The sequence below is a fragment of the Amborella trichopoda genome, chromosome 10 (genome assembly GCF_054954075.1).
Source record: "Amborella trichopoda isolate Santa Cruz 75 chromosome 10, AtrichopodaSantaCruz75HAP2 v2.0, whole genome shotgun sequence".
Taxonomy (NCBI): Eukaryota; Viridiplantae; Streptophyta; class Magnoliopsida; order Amborellales; family Amborellaceae; genus Amborella; species Amborella trichopoda.
Genome location: NC_142345.1, coordinates 14,052,862 through 14,064,755, shown reverse-complemented (window position 1 = coordinate 14,064,755; position 11,894 = coordinate 14,052,862).

The following is an 11,894-nucleotide window of genomic DNA, read 5'->3' as shown; positions in this document are numbered from 1 at the left end:
AATACCTTTATTAAAAAACGACTCCATGTCGAAAACAAGGGTATATAGGTTTCCAAATTTGTTTAGTACAATGATAAATTACTCAATAGTGTGAGCACCCTAATATGACCCTATAAATATATGGTTGTGTTAAGGTGCTCACACTTATTAAGTACAATGATAAATTACTCTATAGTATTAGGGTGTTCACGCTATAAATAAATTGGTCCCTTATTTATACATGAAACATTTTTTTAATAAGGGCATTTTTGGTCATTAGAAAGGGTGTGACATTATCCACATGAGGTGTGACATCAACCACATGGAGCAATAAATGTTACTAGTGTACTCCATGAGGGTGATGTGACACCCCATGTGAATGATGTCACACCCCTCTTAATGACAAAAAATACCCTTATTAAAAAAAATGTTTCATATATATATATATATATATATATATATATATATATATATATAAGTATTTCAAATGCCTATAGGTGAAATGAACAGTGATTTCGCCTACCTTCATCCCGTTCAAAGTTCATCGTACGGTCACGGTTGTCTAATAGTGTTTCATTTTTTCTTTTTTTTTTTACTGATCAGAATGATCTAAAATTTGGATCGTGTATACATCTTAGTGAGACGTACCAAATAAAAACATAAAAAATATAATACATGAAAAATAAATCGACCAAAATATTCTTGAAACTTTTTGGGGGTATTTTGGTCAATTATTTTATGTAAAATATTGTTTTGATATTTTTTCGTAGATTTTCCTATTTTTTATGAACACATGCTTCAAATATCAAATCATTCCTATTTGTAGAAAAAAAAAACGAAAAATGAAACACTACCAGACAATCGTGACCGTGAGATGAACTTTGGATGGTGATGAGGGTAGGCGAAATCACCATTTATTTTCGCCTATAGCCATTTTGGGAGGTACTTTGGTCATTTGTTTTTGTAAATAATTTTTTTTATTTTTTTATTAGGTACGTCTCGATGAAAAGAATACACACTTAAAATTTCAAGTGATTTGGATATATATATATATATATTCAAATACTACTATATATTCTATTCAAATACTACTACATATTCGTGATTGTCACGTTGGCTCAGATTCAATATGAGTTGTTGTACTCATATATATATATACATATATTTGCATTGTCGTAAAGGTGACAAAGGGCAATATTTAGAGCATGTAATTTGAACGAGGTACGGATGACACTTGTACCTTTATAGCTCGGTAGGAGTCCTCTCGTTTCAGTTACATTATTTCATGCATAATACAACGGGGCTGGTACCCGCTCCATACAACAGTGTTGTGATAAAAAGGGCACAATGGTCATATTTAAGAATTGAAGGGATTGTCAGTGAGGGGAGACAAGTTTTTATTCTTGTGAGACATTATTGGGTTGTTACGCTTGCAAAGCTAAGGAGAACTGCAGCCGCATTACGATTCTTTTCTTCAGCATTCGAACAGTCGGCTGAGTAATTCCCTCGGCCGAGTCACGCCCTTGCGGAGCCTGAGGTGTTCTGAGTTGGAGGTACAACTTGAGGATTTAAAAAAAAAAAAAAAAAAGAATATAAAATTTTTAAAAGAATATGAAATATACTTGTCACATGTTTATTTATGGTTTCTATTATTTTGATAAATATTATAAAGTATTTTGGTCATAAATACTTATTCTTATATTTTTTTATTTTTTTTTGAAAATTCTAAAAATATTTTCAATCACAATTCTTTTTTTAAAATCTATTTTTTGTTACTTTTTTAACAACAATTAGTTATGTTTTGTTCAAAGATCCAGTTTCTATGCAGCCAAGCCCCCATATGTAGAAATGCGGGCCTATTAATAAACGGTGCGGTTTGTATAGATACTAGGCTCTAAACAATCACATTAGAGCCTACCTTCAAATAGTGTCGAGAAATGTGGTTTTACTATTGGAAATCTTTGTGATAACCTTAAAATATATTTTCATATTTATTTATAAAGTTTAAAGTTTCGAAAATAGTGCCGATCAACAAATTTATGAAAACATGAATATCTTGAAAATTGACAGTCAAAAAATACGTTACAAAATGCACTATTTCCAAAACATGAAATCTATTTTTTTCTCATGTCTATGCTTCTTGATGTTGAGATGATCAATTTGAAGATATTTGGGCATCAAAACAACCTCTTTTAGTGAACTTTTTGAGGTGGGCTCAAATTTGATTGTTTAGAGCCTCGACACTATATAAACTTTTCCCATTAATAAATCTATTTTGTTGATGGATTTTTGGGTTCAAATTTTAAGTACATGTAATCTCTAAGATGGACATCATGAATATGTAAAAATAAGTAAATTTTAAAAACTAGAAATAATAAATTTAGTAAGCAAACATTTGGACCGTTAGTTTTCATTGTTTTTAGATGGAACTTACATCAATCTTTAAGATGGATGCTTAACACTTTTTGGAACGCATGTGTAGTCCTGTGGTCTAGCCCGCATGAAACAATTTTCCTTTATTAAATTGTACTTTGAATAAATTTTTCTTATTTTTTGGCATTTTTTATACATATTTTATCTTTTTTTATAATTTTCAAGAGATGCAGTACTTAGCCCTAATCAGGCTGAGTTGCTCAGACTTGAGCAAATACACCGCTTGGGCAATGGGCCGAGCAGTCGGCCCGAGTCGACTTTTTCAACACTACTTTTCAAATTGTTTTGCCTTCCAAATAGCTCTGGAATACGATCAAAACATCATCATTATCATCGTCATTATCATCATCCACGCACAAATGGAGTTGAAAAAAGTACCCAAGTTCTCCTTCCCCTTTGAATTCTTTGGATGACAAGGTCACATGGAAGAATCTAAACCTCTAAGTGCAAGCAAAGGTCAAACGGTTGAAACCTTATTACTTTTTTATCACAATCGGCAAGTTATCATTTATTTTAAATGTCACTATTTAACTATTTTCCTTATTATGGTTCATATTTAATTAAGTTGGTCTTTTTGGGCCTCATTTCTTTATTGTATTCAATGGATTGGAGTGTATAGGGAAATCGAATTTGCCCAAATTCCGGTCCAAAACGTTTCAACGAAATCATTAACAACAAAGTTTACCTCGTTAACATGCAACTTTTCAAGTGTCATAATGAAGTGATTAGCTTTTCACAACATCTAAACATTTTACTATTCATTTATTTGCTCAAAATTTTTTATTATTCATTTATTAAAGCAGCATTTATATTGGAATCCAAAGAGGGCATCAACAAACGGCCAAGGGACCCGTCCAAGATAGAGAAACACTTCTTGATGACGTTGAAATAGGCCCAATTTCCCATGCTCAGAGTTTCGGTAGATTTCGGGAGAGTTTCGATAGAATTCGGGAATATTTCGGTTGATTTCGACGACAAAGTGTTAGAACATGAGTTCTGAGAAATTGAAGCGAAAGATTGGGGGGTCGGACAGGGGTTTGCGTCTCGATGCCTGCTGGGGGCAGTACCGTACGATAGTGGAAAAAGAAGGGGTTTCAATTTTCATGAGAGAGAGAGAAATCAAAGTTAGGGGAGGCTGGTTACTCTGTATTTCTTACTGTGGATCATACTCCTTGGATTCATCTAACCCGCCTTCGATGCCTACTGCCTCACAATCAAATCCTGCACACTCCCATAAAATACCATTCCTTCACCTTGTTTATCAAACTACACCTCTCTCACACACACTACAAACACAGTTTCTCTCTCTTTCACTCACACAAGGGTTAGAAACACAATATCTCTCTTACTTACATTCACACCCAAACTAGAAATACCTTTTTTTACTCTCTAAAAAAAAAATAACCTAGTGCTGATCCTGCTTACCTAAAGTCTCGAAAAAGGGAGCTAAAAAACAGTCCTAACTTTTAATTTTTTATATATAAAATATCACTCTCATTAATCGAAACCAAAATTTCTACATTAACTACTCGAGCTTTTTACCATCACACTAAATCACAGCCCCTTTTTCTCTCTCTCTCTCTCTCTCGCAAATACACACTAGAAAACATAATCTCTCTCACAACAACCAGTGTCACTCTATAAAATACACTCTTGCACACGAGCACACTAGAAAACCACTCTCTCTCACTTCCACTGTCACCCTCTGTCTAACAAGTCACACGCTAACAAACACACACACACAAGGAACCCACGTGTCACCTTTATATATAAGTAAATACATCAGCACCTCGCTCTCTCTTCTCACCGAAATATCAACTCAACCCCTACGGAATATATATATATATATATATATATATCGCACCAAATTAATCTTGCCATAAGAGCATAGCATTCCAATACCCCCTCCCCACGGTCTCCATAGCCCTAAGATACCACAATATAGCTTCTCTCTCTTTCTCTCTCTAAAACTTCTGTTTCTCTCTCTAAAACTTCTTGGAAGCCCACATTCTTTGCAGCACCGCCCCCCCTTGAAAATGGAGGAGCAACACCAAGGAAAGAACGAGCAATCACAGGAAAGTGATGATATAGAAAGAGAAGAAGATGAAGTGTCACTAGGGCTACAATACAACTACGCCATTATAGTGGAGATTGTAAAAAGACTGGACGAAGACTCTCTAGGCAACGCAGCTTGCGTGAGCCGCCTGTGGCGCGAGGCCTGCGCCCACGAGGGCCTGTGGGAGGCACTGTGCTCACGACGCTTGGCCCTTGCTCGAGCCCACCATATGAACCCACTTGTCCTAGCCATGGGTGGTTATAAACGGTTCTATCTCATGTGTATTAAACCGATTTTTGGGTCGAACCCAGGTCTGGCATGGACCATGGAGCAAGTTCAACTCTCTCTCTCTCTCTACTCAATTCATTTTTATGAGAGGTTGTGGAGAGACCCTCCGGCTTCACTTTCGTTTCTTTGCAAGCCCAAGACAGGGAATGGTGTTCACTTTATTGAGCGGCTCTACAGGAACCGGTTGGCCAGTTCCTCCTAGTATTATTAGTTTCTGTTTCTTACTCTTTCATGTAGATCATGGATTTGTTTTGTTTGTTGAGTCCAGTTTTTTGCTCTTTCATGGGGGTTGGGGCCCTCTCACTCTCTAACCATAAGAGAACAATGGAGCTGTAATCACCATCTGTTTCATTTATTTGGTACTGTCTCTCCCACCCCACCCCCGCCCCCCCCCCTTTTCTCTATCTCTTTATCTGTATTTCTATGGAACTACCACTTTTTTCATTTCTCTCTCTATGTATTCTTCTGGCACTTTCCCTCTTGACTTCTTATAGGCATCTCAATCGCTATCCACGTTAGTGCTATCTCTCTACCCTTCTTGGCTCTTCTTTCCTGCCTTTTCTTGCACTCTCTATTTATATTAGAGCTAATTACGTACGCATACCAAAAAAAAAAAAAAAACAAACAAAATATAATGGAAAATGTTTTATATAGAGCTGAGGCTCTAAATAATCAAATTAGAGCCCATGTCAAAAATTTCAGTAGAAGAGATGGTTTTGATGCTAAAAATTTTCAAATTGATTATCTCAACATCAAGATGTATGGACATGACAAAAAAATGGATTTGAAGTTTTGAAAATAGAATGTCTTGTAACACATTTTTGGACCATAAATTTTCAAAGTTTTCAAGTTCTCATTGATCCTTTCAATCTACACTATTTTTTAAGCTTTAAATTTTATAATTAAAGATAAATATATTTTAAGGCTGTGACAAAGATTTCCATTATTGAAGGTGGGCTCTAATTTGATTATTTAGAGCCTTGGCTCTATACAAAATACACAAAAAGAGTCCAATTGACTAAAAAATTACAAAAAAATTGATCATTGGGGATGTTTTAAATTTTTTTTTAATAAGCCCCTTAGTTTGAGAATACCATCCTGGATTGGTTGTATTTTTTTTCTTTTTTAATTTTTCTTCATTGTGATTTAAGTTTTAAGACAATCGGCAATCGGTCTTGTGTCCTAAGTTACAAGCCTTTCAAGGTCCCCATCCTCAAACTTCCTACTCTATGGACGAACACCATAGTGTCGATGGTCTTGGGATGAGACCTCATACTGCTAACTGGATTTAACTTAAGCGAGCGATTCAAGATCTCTATCCTCGGACCACCTATAATATTGTGTAACGCCACGATCTAAGCAATCTGAGGATGGGGACCGCAGATCGATAACCAACTTTCCTAAAACATAGGGCACGGCCCACACAATCTAAAAAACTTTAAAACTGGTCTGGGTATACTATCCTGGGATTGAGGGGTATTTTAGAAAATATAAAAAATCTCTACAGTAAACGACCTTTATCGTAATTTTTGATTAAAATTAACCTATTTTATATTTATTTATTTATTTTTTAACCGTACATAAATTACTCTTTATATTGGCACCTTTTTCTTTCCCTCATTGAGTCTCTGTGTCTCCTTGTTGGGTTGTCTCTCCCCATGGGGTCTTTCTCTTGTTGGGTCCTCACTCTCATTATCTCTCCCCGTCCAATGTGGGGCATGGTTACAGTGGGAAAAGGCATTTTGTGGTTGGTTTATAGTGGAGCTAGGGTTCGCTTTAATTGAATGAAGGGCAAGGAATAAGACACAGGAAGTGGCGCACCAAACCTGCTACGTCAACTGGGTTTGGCAAATGTTTGTGTGTTTTATTACATTTATAATATTATTATTAGCATTCACTTTGGATTCTCAACTTTTTGTTTGGGGTGTTCACGGGTGTGTCTAGGTACACTACACAGTTGGAAAATGTTTAATTCTTCCTTCGTCATTCCAGTGTAAACTAAATATGGAGATAGGTCTCCTACCTAGCTTTATAAGAGGAGAAAAGTTTATATAAGGTTACAACCCTAAAATGTAGAACTACATATGTACCTCAAAAATCTATCGAAAAAATATTAATTTAATATTTAAAAACCTTGAAATTGATCATCCCGATATCGAGATGTATGAATATGAAAAAAAAAAAGATCTTGAGTCTAAAAAATAGTTCATCTTGCAACACATTAACTAGACCGTCTATTTTCAAGATTTTCATATGTTTTATAGATCTACTTGATTTTAATAATTTTTAGAGTTTAAAGTTTTATAATTAGATATAAGAATAGATTTTCAGACAATCGTATGAATTTTTAACACAAAAAATACATGTTATGATAAAGTTAGGAGGTGCACCTTAATTAGATTGTTTAAGGTTGCAACCTTATAGAAACCGCGTCAAAAAAAAATCCTTTTAATGTGGGCTGGACCGTATTTCTATAATAAGCGGTCGAGAGGAATAAAGCATCCATCGTAAAGATGGATGTAAATGGGTGGTTCATCTAAAAATAATTGTCATAACCGTCCAAATGTTTTCTTAATATAACTATTATTTCTAATTTTTAATTTTTTATTTTTTTCATATTCATGGTCTCCATTTTAAAGATTAGTTATTTTTTAAAAATTAGGAATAAATTATATTAAAAAATATATTTATTGCCGAGCCCATATTTCTACAATATGTGGGCTGGCCGAATAGAAACCGTATCCTTTAACAATTCGATCTTCATGGAGAGAGAGAGAGATTTGTTTCATAAACACGTGAGTCTTTCATTAGAGATGTTGGTAGAGAGAGAGGGAGTAGTATGTTCCAAAAACAAGTCACGTGAGCCTTCCATTAGAGAGAGAGATAAGGGTTGCAATTGGCCCAGCAGCCTGATCCGGTCCCGGAGAAAATATTAGGGCATGTGTCACGAAATGTTGTTTGAGGATTGGTAACCGCAGCCCGATGGTAGGGCTGGACCTGGGCTACGGCCTGGCCCGGCCTTGATAGGGTAAGGGCCGGGCCTAGGCTAAGTTCTTTATGGTCCCATCAAGACTCAGCCAGATTGGGCCCGCCCTTTAGGTACTAGGGCAAGGATTAGCCTGGCCCATTACCAGCTCTAGAGACAGATACATAAAAGTCGGTTAAGAGTCGGGCTAATGAATCGTCAGTGATTCAGTGTAGCGCAAACGCTGGGACAAGAAAGTGTGTTGGGTACGAGATTTGTTTGATGACATAGATATGTTTTGTCGGTGAGAAAAGAGAGAGCTACAATCGATTTGTTTGTTTTGCAACTTGTTTTACTCCAATATTTTCTCTTAGAGAGAATATGGGGAACTTTTGGGGCTTGTACTTCCTTTTATCATCTTTTTCGGCTTCCCCACGAGAGAGAGAGAGAGAGAGAGAGAGAGGGCCCCTCAGTAGAGAGGAATTGATATGAGAGACTATAGAGAAAGATAGGGATCACCTTGCTGTGAGGTTGCCGTGAGGTGAAGTGCCTTTGGGGGTGAGAGACCCATCCTTAAAACGCATGAATGGCGTTGTAGAGAATAAAAATTGAGATTTGGGAAAAATAAATGGAATAAAAAATAATGCAGATAAATTAATGTAGTAGACACAAAGATTTATGTGATTTGGATCACTTTACAGCAAGGTTTAAAAAACCGGATCGGTGACCCCATTCAGCGACCTTCATAATCGTGTCGTATTGGTAGATCAGCGCGATCCGGATCAGAGAATATTCTGGATTTGCTAGTGTTGGTGTATTTTTTTATTTGAAAAACACTATAATTTCCCAAAAATCTAATTCTTTAGGTTTCTAAAAGTAAAAATGGTAATTGCATTATGGTTTTTCGTTATTGTGCAAAAATATGTAGACATTGAGAACTTATCTCATGTTCAGTGTTTGTTGTCTATTAAATTCATTTGGAAAAATTAAGTATATATCCGTTAAAGTTTCCATTATTACCAAAATACCAAATAGTTTCTGTTATTACTGGAATGTCTATTTTCTTTCACTTCATAACGAAATTTTTTAAAAAAGACTTTTTTACCCTTTTTGGTTTTTGAATAACCGAAATGGCTGGATTTTCGGTTGTTCAAAAACCAAAAATAAGCTAATTTTGGTTATTGAACAACCAAAAATAACGAGGCTCGTTTAAACTTCCGGAATATAACATAATTTTTCCAATTCATTCTACAATAAAATTAATTCAAAATACACCATGACAATAAACTGAATCTCTATAACGCAATTCATTTATTTTATTATTATATTGACTTATGCGTTTTGATTTTTGAAAGAAGCTAAATGAATCAAATTTAATAGAAGAGGTTGTTAGTAGAGAGAGATGCCAAGGTTTTGGGGGGGGGGGGGGGGGGGGGGGGGGGGGAGTGAGGAGTTATATTGTAGATAAGTGAGCTATATAGTGCATGCAATAGTGCGCAATGTAAAAAATAAGATGAAAAACAGGTCCCACACCAGGGATTTCGTGAAGCCAATGGCTTTATAAAAGCCTTAGGCATGTATTTGAGTGTATGCGTTGGTCACGTGTGTAAGTTGGTTAGCTATCATCTCTTTTGATTCGGAGGTACACATGAAGTAATAATAGTGATTGAACAAGCCAAAAAAAAGTGGGGTGGGCTACCTCTGCTCTTTTTTAAAAAAATTTAAATTATGCGAACTTATCAAAAAAAAGCGACTGTTTTAGACCGGTTTATTTTGACAAGACCGGCCAGCTCTATCCAAGAGCTGGCCGGTTCAAGGAGGGTGTTGACTGGTTTCTGATATACCGGTTCTATTTTGACAGGACCGACAGCTTTGTCCAAAAGCTGGCCAGTTCAAGGAGGGTGTCGACTGGTTCCTGATTTATGACAGTAACCGAATTGGCTGCAACGATTTTCGATTTGGATGGAATGATTCTGATTTAGATCAACAATTTTTAAACCTTAGTTTACCATAAGGTGCCTTTGGGCTGAGAGACCCTTCCTTAAAACCAATGCATGATGTGACAATGAATAAAAACCGAGGTTTGGGCAAAAGTAAGAGGGGAAAAGAAAGTACATAAAATTAATGGAGCAAACCCAAAGATTTACATAGATTAGTAATTCTAATGTCTATGGGATAGCGAACTTCTTTTCCACTAATCACTAAATGGCATACAAGCATGAAGAATACTAAGGATTTCAAGCTCTCAACTCACATGCTGTAAAATAAGGTTTTTTTTCTCTTAAGAACACCCACTTAAGTACTCCAGAAACTCACCCTCTATTTTTCTTGCATACAATGCCTTTTCCAAGAACACCCCCTTGGTATATAACGAGCTTGAATAGTTATTCATTGGGTCGATCAATATTGGAGATATCAGACTACCCTATCCTGCTTTCTTGTTAGAAATATTTGCTTGTTGTCTCTAGTGTCAAATTGCTTATTTTAAATAAAGCATAAAGAATAGGGTGGTCTGAAGATCCAAACCTAAGACATTTTAAAAAATGAAATAAAAAAGTGATGATGTTTCTAACCATGGATAAGGGGCAAAATTGAAAAAACAATGGACCTCCTCATAAGTTTCCATAAATTTGGACCCGCCTGTAATTATTATATTAAAATATGGGGCGGACTAAGTTTTCCTTCATTTTTTTTTAAATTTTGCATCTTAGTACGATGTTTGCAACATTGAACCAATCTTTTTTAAGGGCTTTTTTTTTTTTTTTGTCGTTGGGTTGGTCATTGATTAGAGGCATGCTAGTGTTAGTCTGATGTTTTGAATATCATAAAACCCTAGAGTGAGCATTTTGATGTTTGAAAGATCAAACTGCATGGCCTCTAAATGTTTTGAGCAGGCCTAGTGGTCTGTTGATCGAAACATTAGACTACTCCCTCGACAAGCGACTTGATGTTATGAAAATTGGGTATCTCTGTGGTATGTCATTTTTTACATACTTACATCTCCCAAGCAAACAAGGAGAGAGCCGGCAACAGCCTGGCCCTGCGGCCATACGAGACACTGATAGGCCAAAGTTGTGCTGTAAAATAAAGCCTCGAGCCATATGACCTGGGTACAGTGCCATTGCACCAAGAAATGACCTTACAACTATATCCTTATGCTAGCGGCTTTAAAACTATACTAGACTACTATCATCGCATTCAAAATGCTGAAAAACCCTCGAGGATCAAATTTGAGCTCAATCTGACCACCCGAAAGAGGTCTACACCCATGAGGCCTCGCAACAAGCGGGTTTCACACTAGCGCGGTGTGGCTTCACCGAACCAGTCCCCAAATATGAAGACTGCGACATTGTGTTTCAGGAGCAGCTTCAAGGACCCATGACGTCTTTCACTGAAATCAAGAATAACCTAGTCCAGATATGTTCTAGATCACGCCAGCCTTGTCATTTTGACCTAAGGCTTGGACTATGGCACGACTTAGAGTCAAACTTATCCTAGAAAGAAGGTACCCGCAAAACCAAAAAACGAACATGGTTTAAGAAGAAGAATCCTCGAATCCAGTGAAGCATAGCTTGACATTCAAGCATCGAATCACCGCGGGGACGAGTTCAATGCAACCACCTCGCGAAGAGCTGCAAACTGGTATATCTCTTACATTTAATCCAAGGTCTGATCGATGCAAGTCCTCAGGTCACAGAAGAAGTAAATCTGCCCAGTTGCTGGAATCCCTCTTTCCGGTGACCTCCCAAATTAGTAAAAAACGCAAGCCAGAACAGAATCAGCCCAAACTTGGTGCAAAATGACTGCGATTGACTCCTCTCTCATTTGCAACCAAAGCCAGGAGCAAAAACATCGCGAGTCGAACTGCATTAGCAAGCAAAGTTCACAAATTTGGTCGGACTTCTACCCCGTGGGAAAAGGCTACCCCAGCATGACCAAAGGGCATCAGAATGCTCAATATCGTAAGGACATTGGAGATATACTAAAAAATCATCTGAACCATCGTCGCAAGTTGCAGAAAAAGCTTATAAGATCTGGACATGGCGAGACAACCTGCATGCAGGGACAACTTCACCATTAGCGGAAAAGATCGTAGGGAATTTTGTTTATTGCGCCTAATTTCAGGTTTTATTCATAATTTCTTAAATTGTAATTAAGCTTTGTTTTTTATCG